Source organism: Elephantulus edwardii, unplaced genomic scaffold, assembly GCF_000299155.1.
Source record: "Elephantulus edwardii isolate Elephantulus edwardi_28Jun2011 unplaced genomic scaffold, EleEdw1.0 scaffold00076, whole genome shotgun sequence".
In the NCBI taxonomy this organism is placed as follows: Eukaryota; Metazoa; Chordata; class Mammalia; order Macroscelidea; family Macroscelididae; genus Elephantulus; species Elephantulus edwardii.
The window spans coordinates 209,091-220,399 of NW_006399826.1; the positions used below are offsets into that span (position 1 = coordinate 209,091).

General features: G+C 42.1%; 1 pseudogene; it reads right to left on the reverse strand.

The window, feature by feature from the left end:
• Positions 1 to 2,522: 2,522 nt before the first annotated feature.
• LOC102859827 lies at positions 2,523 to 3,187 on the reverse strand (annotated as a pseudogene).
• Between the last annotated feature and the right edge of the window lie 8,122 nt (positions 3,188 to 11,309).

The window sequence follows — 11,309 nt, forward strand, 5'->3', positions numbered from 1 at the left end:
CAATGTTAGGCTGAAATGTCTGCATAGGAAGCAGCAACAACAAACAGTGAGAGAAGGTAAAGGGGCATCCCTGAGGGATCTTCATGTAATGAAAATACTCCATATCAATGCCGATATGCTGGCTGAGATATGAAAGAAATGCATGGCTGTCGGGTAAGAACCAACACATTGCTAGCCTTCTGGTGAATTTTCTGAGGCTGTAAACCACATAGGAGGAGAGTCCTCTTCTCTCTACCATGGAGCCTCTGATGGATTTGAACCACTAAAGAGGTGTAGCATTTGGGCTAGCAGCACAACTGTCTGGGGACTACGTCACCTGAGCACTCCAGGTTAGCAAGATGTTACTGCCAAGGGAGACTGGGTAGAAAGTATAGAGTTTTTCAAGTTTCATTATTATCTCTTAAAACTACATGCCTTTTATGTATATCTTAGAACTGCATGTTGTTATTAGGCATCAAGTCAAATATAACTCACAGTGAGCCTATGAATAACATATCTGAATTCTGTCCTATCCTGTGCCAACCTCACACTTTCTGACATACTATAGCAGCAGTCAATGTATCAGTCCGTCTGCGTGAAGTTCTTCCTCTCCTTCGCTGGCCCTCTTCCTTTCCAAGCATGATGCCCCTCTCCAAGGAATAGCCCCTTCAAGCAACATGCCCAAAGTGTGTGAGACGAAGCTTTATCATCTTTGCCTCCAGGAAGCCGTCTGGCTACACTTTCTTTAAGACATACTTGTTAGTTCAAGGATTATTGAAATGCGGTACAGAGGCACAAAGCGAGCAAAATGGAGCCAGTAGATTTGCAAGGCACACGTTTTCCACAAAGCTATACTCTGTAAATAGACAAGTATCTGTGAAGCACAATAACGCAAAGCAACAAAATGAAATATGCCAGCCTATAGGGAGCTCTGGTGGCCTAGTTGTAAGGAGCTGTTCTGCCAACCCACAAACACGTGGTTCAAAGCCACCAGCTGCTTCAAGGAGGAAAGATGGGCAGTTTCTTCCTGTGGAACTAACTGCCACTAAGAGGCCACTGGAGGGTCAGTTATGAGTCAGTTCCAGTTCTACAGTACAGAACAGCAACAATACCAGTCATGGCTAAACATTCAGTGTTATGTATATTTAAAAAAATCATACAGAAGTGTCACTTTCTCTTTTCTCCTGTCATCTTTCTGCCTTTCAACTCCATAATTGGTCAACAAATTTATTTCTGGTCTATAATTACTGAGTTTCTTTTGGGAAACATTTATATTTATTCTTATTTTCTCGAGATGGATTTCTATAGTGATTTTAACAAAGGTTTGGAGCGTGTTGCGATGGTGAAGGATAGAGTAAGGCTCTGATCTGCTGTTTAATAGGGCAGCTATGAATGTCAAGCAACTCGAAGGACCCCCCACAACAACATTCTGGGGGAAAATAGAAAAGGAAAGACAGCGGCTTCTAAGCTCTGAAGTATACGATTCTGGTGAAGGCTTGAATTTTGCAGAAAATGATTTTTATATGTTTTGATTTTCATTTCTTTGAAAGATCCTAGTGTTTTAGAAGGTCCTCCCCTCACTAATATGTTCAGGCATCTTCATATAAATACGTTTTAGCTTACTGTGCATTGGTTTTTGTTGTTGTTTCAGCGTGCATCTTTGGATATGTCTATTCTTGTGCACGGAAATATTTTATTTCCTCATGAACCTACCCCAGGCCGATCTCAAAGCTCTTTTCACGGCTGGACTGGCTGCTCTAGGGACTCTGCAGGAAGAGTGATGTCACATGGGCCCTCAAATAGTGGGGCTCCTGGGAAAGCTTGACACCTCTCACAGTTGGGGAGGGTAGGAAAGTGATGGCAAACTTGTTACAGAATCAGATTTGAATGCGCTCACTTTACTTCAGTTTCCAAAGCTGTGCAGCCAGAACTTACTAACTAGATGCAAAATTTTGGTATACTATTTTCTATACTCATTTAGTGTAGTTGCTTTAAAAAAAACCTTTGTGCAAAGAAAGGAAATGTATGAAACAGTCTATCACTGTATCAAAGTTAAATTCTCTCTCCCCCCACCCCCACTTCTCTCTCATTGCCCCTCAAGTGAGAACTGACCCATAGCTTACCATCCATTGGATTTCAGTCTAGCACGGGACTTGATTGCCCGTCTTTCTCTCATCAAGAGCCTCTGGTGGATTTGAACCACCAGAGAAGGGTGGCCTTTAGGTAAATAATACAACTCCCTATAGACCAAAGCTTTCTGAGTTAAATTTGAGAATGAAAATATCTGGGAAGGACAGTGAAAATCAGAGATGTTATTGTAACCAGACCACAACTGGGCCCACTATGTTCACAGCAAAGTCAGGACATCAGCCTTTGAGAAGCAGAAAATAATGTATTGTTGAGCACTAAGAAATAGAGCTTAATAATGATAATGTAAAGCTGAGCTGATGGTATAAGGTGGAGTGTGTAGATCTGGGAAGTGAGGAGGGTGGGGTGTGTGTGTGTGCATATGGTCCTGTGGGAAAATAATTTTTCTTTTCTTTTCAGAAGTCTTGTCCAATGCTGTCTTTGTTCACCTCCCCACATTGCTGACTTATTTGGTACATTTCATTTTCTAATTGTACAACACTCCATTCAATCACATAATCCTTACTAACCAGGGATACCCAAGTTGACGCCATTTCTCTCAATTTAGACCCACCTGTTACTTGCATGTTTTTCTGCTGCCAGTTGAAATCTTGAGTATGTTTCCTTAATTTCTGGAGCTCTTTTGGGGCATGTTCAATCATGGGAACCAGATTTTCATTGTAGACTTACCAGGCACTGAATCCAGGCTGTGACATTAGTTCTAGATTCTAAGTTCTGCACTGCCTGATGTTCTAATTGGGCCATAGAATTACTTACACATTCTTGAAAGGCAGTGATATAATTTTTCTGAGCCAAGGAAGAGGCTGGAAGTTCATACCGTTTCATACAGAGCAACTGGTTGTCGAGCAGCCAGTCTTTCAGATTAATTTCTCATTATGTCTGTTTCAAAAGCTGACTAACCTAGGGCTGTCAGGTACCTCAGGTAGTCCTTTGTAGGTCAGTATCTGTGAGCTTCCTCCTCCATCATCACCTCATGAAGGCCAGGCGCTTCATAACCCTGATCAAAATAGGGTGCAGATCCACCACAACCTCTTGTGGCAGCTAAACCCGTGCCCGGCATTATATTATTTTAGGTTTAAGACAGAACGTATTCTTTGCGTGATTGCATGGTGAGGTGGAAGCCAGACTACACAAGTAGATTTTGTATTGAGTCCTCCATTCACCTCCTACCACCTTCACGAGCTGGAATCCAGGCAGAGATACAGTTTCTTTTGGGGCACAGGCGAAAGATGAATTATCAAAAGACAGACAGGAACTAATTAAAAAGAACTAAGGTGCACCTGATTCAGGCCGTGTCTTTTAAAACACTTGCTCTGCATCTGAGAGCTGGACAATGAATAAGGATGATGGAAGAACAATTGATGCCTTGAAATTAGGCTGTGTGATGTTGTTGTGTACTGTTGAGTCAGAACCGATCCCTAGCTGAACCTCCAGTAGGTTTTCAGAGGCAGTTAATCACATGGGAGGAGATTGCCCATCCTTCTCCCAAGGAACAGCTGGTGTATTCAACTCGAGATTGCACCTCAGCTTCTTACCACGAGGCCATGAGAGTTCCACTATTGCCACAAAATGCCCCAATTTCCCCAGATAGAGATAAGAAGGGAGAAGAGTAGTGTAGTATCCTCTGGACAACTAAAAACAAAACAAAACAAAACAAAACAAAACCCAACAAAAAAACCAAACCAAACCAAACTAAAGCAAAACAAAACAAAACAGATATGTCTTGGAGAAAGTGCAGTCAGACTGCTCCTTGTAGGCAAGGATGACAAAGCTTTGTCTCAAATAGTTTGGGCATGTTGCTGGGAGAAGGTCTTTTCTGGAAAGGGCCATGATGCTTGGAAAGGTGGAGGGTCAATGAAGCAGACAAAGACCCTCAGTGGAATGGATTGATGTAGCGACTGGAACAGTGGGCTCAGCTGTGCTGTGGATGGTGAGGATGACGCTGGATAGGACGTGCTCAGATCTGCTCTACGTATAAATCATACTCGACTCAACAGAATTCAACAACAACAACAACAACAGTTAAAAAGAAACTGAAGGAGTGGACAAGGTTGTAAAGAAAGGAATACAGGCACAGGAGATAAACTAGAGCTGTTGCAGTACAGCTTGGGGACTAAGGAGATTTAGAATATGAAGCCCAATTATTCGGAAGCTGGGAGACAGAAGGACTAGAAATTAGGTTGTGTGATGCTGTAGTATGCTAGTATTGCCATAAAATGCCCCAATTCCCCAGACAGAGATAAGGTTGTCTCCAGAGTGCAGGGCATATCCAAGCCTGTGATTTTAGGGCAGGAAAGCTCAGCGATTCAGGAGGCAAGAGCAGAGGATCAGAGAGTTAGGAAGAGCATCAAGACAGGAAGGATTGATGGCTGTGAAAGGCTGCCAGGCAGCTCCTCTCGCCTCCATGCCCTGGCATCTGAAGTCAGCGCTTTGCAATCTCAGAGGGGAGATTCAGGTCCATTGCCCTCTGTGCTTCTAACAATAGTTCTGCAGCCTTTCGAATTTATCACGGGATCATTCTGAAGTTCCAGAGAGGAAAAACTGGAGACTTTGCTAGCGAGATTCCTCAGGGAAGATGCTGTGTAGGTTTGGGGACTATTCACTAAAGTGCTCCGAGCACCAGAAGCCAAAAGCAACACAGCTGGAATCACTTTATGAATAGCAGCCAAATTGCAAGATTTAATTCACTCGAGATAACTAGCTTTTAAGTATGTCCTCTTTCGCCGACTTGATATTATTAACATGAAGTATTGTTAAGTGTCAATAATTTAAATGTAGTTGAATTTCTTTTATGAAATCGCTTAATACTTTGAAAATATAAGACTAGCTTTGAGTAACAGCAGCAGCAGGAAAGGGTTGTAAAGCCTGGGAGCATGCAGCCTTACAGGGGAAAGAAGGTGTCTCGTCTCTCTTGTTGAGGCCGATTGAGCCCTTGTGAAAGGCTTTCTGTTCAAGCTTCCTCACAAGAATTCAGGAGCTCTGTATGCCAACAGCCGTTCGGGAAATGTAAAGTGTATTAAAATAGGCAACGGTCCAATATTATTCTATACCATTCCCCTGCCTACAAAATTATAGGATTTAAGGAAAGTTGGAATCTGGAAAACAGAATAGGCCATCAAAGTCCTGCAACCTAGTTGTTAAAAGATTTCCACAACTTACTTTTTGTGAAAACATTGAACAGTATTAAACTCTGGCTAACTTTTTTTTTGTCCCTTAGAAAAAAATAAAAATCTGAGTTTCCCTCTCATGTAATTTATGAGTTAAACTTTCAGGACCAAGTAGAGGACTTAAGGTTTGTTTGTACTAAATGTTCATTTGTTATTTTGAATTCCAATTTCCAAGCTGTTCCGAGCCTTTGGAATACTAATTTAGCCATCTACAATATTGCCTATTTCTTCCAGGTTAGTGCCATTTGAAAATGGACTTGTACATTGATTTTTTCTTCTAAGTTATTGATTGAGAGGACAAGGCTCAGGACAGAGCTCTTAATTTCCGGTGGGTTGGCATCGATTAATTAGTGGGGAAATGGCCATTTTAACATCACTGTGTGAGATTTAGGTATAGGTTAAACTATGTATGTCTGTATGTCTGTCTGTATGCTGTGTACCATCAAGTCTGAACCGACCCATAGGTGACCCTCTAGTGGTTTTTTCAGTGGGTTTTCAGAGACAGCACATCACTTAGGAGAAGATTGGCCATCCTTTTCTTGCAGGGAAGCTGGTAGATTTGAACTGTGTACCTTTGGGTGGACAGCACAATTTCTAACCACTAAGCCATCAGTGTACATATGTTGGTGGTCTGGCTACTGCTGTTGCTATGAGCAATAAAATCCTTTGTCCCTGATCTAATGTCTTCTATAGAACTATCCTTTTGAACTCTGGTGACCTATTTTGTAAGGATTTGTCTTTCTAACTCAAAGGCCATGCCTCCCTGGAGGTTTGATTTTACCAGGGCAGAAAGATGGATAATCTATGTGATTTACAGACTTGGAAATGTGAGAGAGAGGCAATTCTGGGTTGGTTCTGATTCGACAGTACAAGACAGAGTCTGTCTTGTTAACTTAGACACACTCAGTAATTTCCATAGTGTCAGAACCAACTCAGAGTTGATCCTCCAACAGGTTTTTGGATGTTGGAAATCACACTGGAGGAGACTGGAGCTGGAGGATTTGAACAGCCTGTCTATGGGTTGACAGCACAACTCCTTACCTACTAGGCCCCCAGAGTTCCATGTCAGCTTACGCATAGGGTAACATTTCAGCCTCTTCGTAATTCTTCACTACACTACAGAGAGGGTGTGTGTGACTCATCTAATCCAAAATTGCTATGCAAAAGAAAGCATGACATTCTAAGACATGGTTATCTTTTCAGTGATTCAAATAACTTTGATATTGTGGCACAAGATAAAACACTTCTGAGGCTGGGGTCTGTTTTTCTTTTCCCTGGGATGAGGAATTGTTGTTGTTAAGTGCTGTTGAGTCATAGGCAACTCATAGGGATCCTATGAATCAAAGTCTTCCACACTTGTGTGACTTTCATCCTCTCTCAAGGTTCATAGGGTTTCCAGAGGAAAGCGATTACAGAAGTGGATGCCACTCCTGCTTCCAAGCTTGTTTTAATCAGGGAGCGAGCTCCACCAAACACTGTCCACTATGGGTAACCATTATTGCATTTGGCACATAAGATGCATAAATAAGGTCTGAATATCAGGTGGAAGAATAGAAGATTTAGGTGACTTAGAATGTGTTGAAGTGGAGTTTCTTCTATCTTCTTGTTAAGCACTGTTAAGTCAAAACTGACTCATAGCTGACCTTCCAGCAGAATTTTTAGAGACAGTAAATGACATGAGAGAAGACTGTCTTTCTCCCTCGGAACTGATGATAGAATCAAACCCCATGCCACTGGGTTGTTTTTGTTATGTGCTGTTGAGTCATTTGCGACTCGTAGCAACCCTATGTACAACAGCTCTAAACCCTGCTCTATCCTGTGCCAATCGCACTGCCTCTGACACACCCATCCCGGTTACCCCAGTCACTGAATCAGTCCACCTCATAGAGGGTCTTCCCCTCCTGTACTGTCCCTCCACCCTAGCAAGCATGATGTCCCTCGCCAAGGACCTGTCTCTCCTTAAAACATGTCCAAAATATGTCAGACGAAGCCCCAGAATCCTTGCCTCCAAGGAGTAGCCTGGTTTAACCCTCTCCAGAATGAATCTGTTTCTTTTCTTGACAGTCCAGGGTACATTCAATACTCTTCTCAAGCACCACAGCTCAAAGGCATCAATTCTCCTTCTATCCTCCCTAGTCATTGTCCAACTCTCTGATGCATAACAAGTGATTGCAAAAACCATGGCCTGTATCAGGCGCACCTTAGTCTCCAGAGAGACACCATTGCTCTTGAGTACTTTAGAGAGGTCCCTAACAGCAGACTTTCCCATCGCAATACGTTTTTGCCAAGAGTGTTGACAGTGGAGCCGAGCAAACTAAAGCTGTGAACAATCTCAATCTCTTCGCCGTCCATCCTGATACTACCATTTGGTCCAGTGGGGAGGATCTTTGTTTTCTTAACATTGAGCCTCAGTCCATACTGAAGGCTGCAGTCCTTGACCCTCTGCAGTAAGTGCATGAGGTCCTCCTCAGTTTCAGTGAGCAGGGTTGTGTCATCTGCATAACGCAGATTGTTAATAAATCTTCCACTAATCCTGACGCCACACTTCTCCTCATAGAGCCCAGCCTCTCGGATAATCTGCTCTGCATACAGGTTGTAAAGGTATGGAGATAGGACACATCCCTGGCGTACACCCTTCCCAATTTTGAACCATGCAGTGTTACCCTGGTCTGTTCTGACTACTGCCTCTTGGTCCAAGTACAGATTTTTCATTAGCACGATTAAATGTTCTGGGATTCCCATTTTTCTCAGAGTCAGCCACAGTTTGTTATGATCCACACAGTCAAATGCCTCTGGATAATGAATGAAACACAGATAGACATTCTTCTGGTATTCCCTGCTTTCAGCTAAGATCCATCTAACATCAGCTACAATATCCCTAGTACCACAACCCCTTCTAAACCCAGCCTGGACTTCTGGCAGTTCTCTGCTGATGTGCTGTTCCAGTCATTTTTGGATAATCTTCGGTAGAATCTTGCTTGCATGTGAGATCAATGATATTGTTCTGTAGTTTCCACACTCAGTTGGGTCACCCTTCTTTGGGATGGAAACAAATGTAGATCTCTTCCAGTCCAGTCAATGTCGCTGCGTAGGCAGTACAATTCCTTAACCACTAAGCCACCAGAGCCTCCTACCTTGACTTTGAAAAAAAACACACCCCAAAACCAACAACAACAAAAACCCAAAAAACAAACCAGGTAAGAACACACTGCTGTGCTGCCTCGATTTTTGTCTGTAAGGGATGGGGGCTAATTTTGAAGCAAAGAGGAAACATGGAGAAAACTCAGTCAACCTTTGGATGTGTATGAATTTAGAACTTGACCTTTCGAAAGCCATCAAGAAATACAAGAATTCAAGACAAGAGCTGTCCTTCTGTTTGAGGAACTCTTACAAGTTTGGTGGAGGAAATGTGCTTTTACTTTTTTCCTATAGTGGGAGAAGCATGGACAATCTCCTGTGTAATTAACTACCTTTGAAAACCTGCTGGAGGGTCAGCTATGGGTCAGTTTAGACCCTATGGTACCCAACAACACGTGTGCTCACAGATTATTTTGACAGAATGATTTTTAATAGGGTGCATTTTCAGTTTAGGGAGTAGAAAGTTTGGATATTTTGCTATTTTCTTTAGGTTTTAACACTATTTTTATGCAAAGAAAAAAATTCTTGAAATGTTGAACTCTAAGGTTTTATTTAAACTAGTTGAAATTTCATGCACATATCTAATCTGTTTCTGAATTTTCTGCTTAGTAACTCCAGCTCTGGGCTCACTTGGGACACTATGGAAAAAAATAGCCAAAATATGCATCCTCTTAGGTGAGGTTTTTGGCCAGTGGAGTGCATATTTCAAATATGGGTGCACGGATTTCCTTCTGTTTAATTCTGCAATTGAATCAATGTTAATGGATGCAGAGAACCAGTCTGTGGCTGGTTTTGCATAATGACACTACGGGCTTGCTACTGGGCAGTTTCTACTCTTTCATTGCTGATCTCTCCTTGACCAGAGATTCTCAAACATTATGGGCCTTCAAGTTCACCAGAACCCCTTGCTAAAATACATTTTCACGGTCCATGACAGACTCTGATCCTGTTGTTCTGGGCAGGAGTTGAGGTTTTGCATTTCTGGCACTTACGGGTGGTGTACACTGTTGAAATGCTCTGGTGTCACAGACAGAAGGGAGTCATGCTGTTAACCCAAAGGCTCTGTGGTGGTTTAAATCCATCCACAGCTCCATGAGGAGGAAGGTAGGTATTCTTCTCCAATGCTATTTACAGCCTCAGAATCCCACTGGAGGGTCAGCTGTGAGTTGGTTCTGACTGGGCACTGTGAGTTTGAATTTTTGACTAACTGAAAGGTTGAAGATTGACTTTATCCCAAAGGACCTTGGAGGAAAGGTCTGCTGGTCTACTTCCGCCCCCCCCCCCCAAACAGCCACTGAAAACTCTAGGAGGGCAGTTTTCCTGTCGTAGATGTGGGGTTTCCAGGGGTCATTCTTTTTTTTTTTTCTTCTAATTTTATATACAGGAGGAGATTGCCACTCCTTCTCCAGAAGAGCATCAAACTGTGGCTTCAAACCGTGTACCTCTGGGATTGCAGTGCAGCTTTTTGCCACTAGGCCACCAGAGCTTCCTGGGATCATTCTTTAATTTTTTTTTTTTTTTAAATTGTGATTTTGGTGAAAGTTTGTAGAAAGATTGAGTCTTCATTCATTCATTGATATGTATTTTCCTCCCTCCCCCTCCTTTGAATGTCCACAATTAATTTTGGATTTTTTTTACATTGAAGTACCTTGTGTTTTATATAGTCATTCATATACATTATTATATTTTACATAATTATCATTGCTCTATGCCTGTTATCATTGTCTTTTCAAGTACCCATTTAACATCTCCCATTTCTTCATCTTCCTTCACCTGCCAATCTCTGCTATGCCAGTGATTTTTCTTCCCTTCTCCTTTTTCTGCCCCCTTTGCCCCTTGTCCTTCCCTTTTTGAACATTTATATATATCTTGCATACTTATCCTCCTATTTTTACAAAAGTGGTCTTATGTAGTATTTGTCCTTATGTAACAGAGATATCTCACTCAACATAATGCTTTCTAGTCGCTCCTTTATGTTATATAGCATTTTATGAAATAATTGTTTCTTCTTGTTGTTGTGTACCATTAAGTGACCCATAGCTGACCCTGCTGTGGATGTTCAGAGGCAGTTAATGGCACAGGAGGAGATTGCCTATCTTTCTCCCATGAAGAAGCTGGTGGATTTGAACAATGTGCTGTCAGGATTGCAGTGCAGATCCTTGCCACTAGGCCACCAAGGCTCCCTTTCTTGGCACTTACTTAGTGCTGCATAATATTCCATTGCGTGAATGTACCACGATTTCTCAATCCATTCATTTGTTGATTGGGTATATGGGAAGATTCCATTTTCTTGCTATTGTGAATAATGCTGCTAAGAATATTGTGTTTGCTGCGTATCATAGAATTGGAACCAACCCATAGCTGACACTCCAGAGGGTTTTCAGAGGCAGTAAATCACACTGGAGGAGAATGCCCATCTTTCTCCTGAGCTATGAATATAGGTGATCATATCTCCATTTGTGTCTCAGTTCTAATTTCCTTTGGATGTATTTCCAGAAGACGTTCTTCCCCCATCCCCTGACCCCAGGAAACATTCTTGATAAATTCTCAGCTAAACTCGACCAGACAGATAAGGACAGAGTGCAGCTTCTTTGTATCAGTTTTATATTACTTGTACTACTTCACCAGGAGAATCCTGGTGCTGTGACTATGGGTGTTTTCTTAACAGCACAAGGAAGACTTGCTCCCCTTTTCTATCACAGAATCGTTTGAGTGAAGTAATGGGCAAAGGATTAAAAAAGCAATTTTTGTGTTTTGACATGTGAAAATAAAATTGTGAACTCTTAGTTAAAAAAAAAAAAAATTCTCAGCTAAATGCCAGTCTGGGGACCCAGGTTGAGAATCACCACCCAGGATAGTTTGGTTAGGACCCACCCT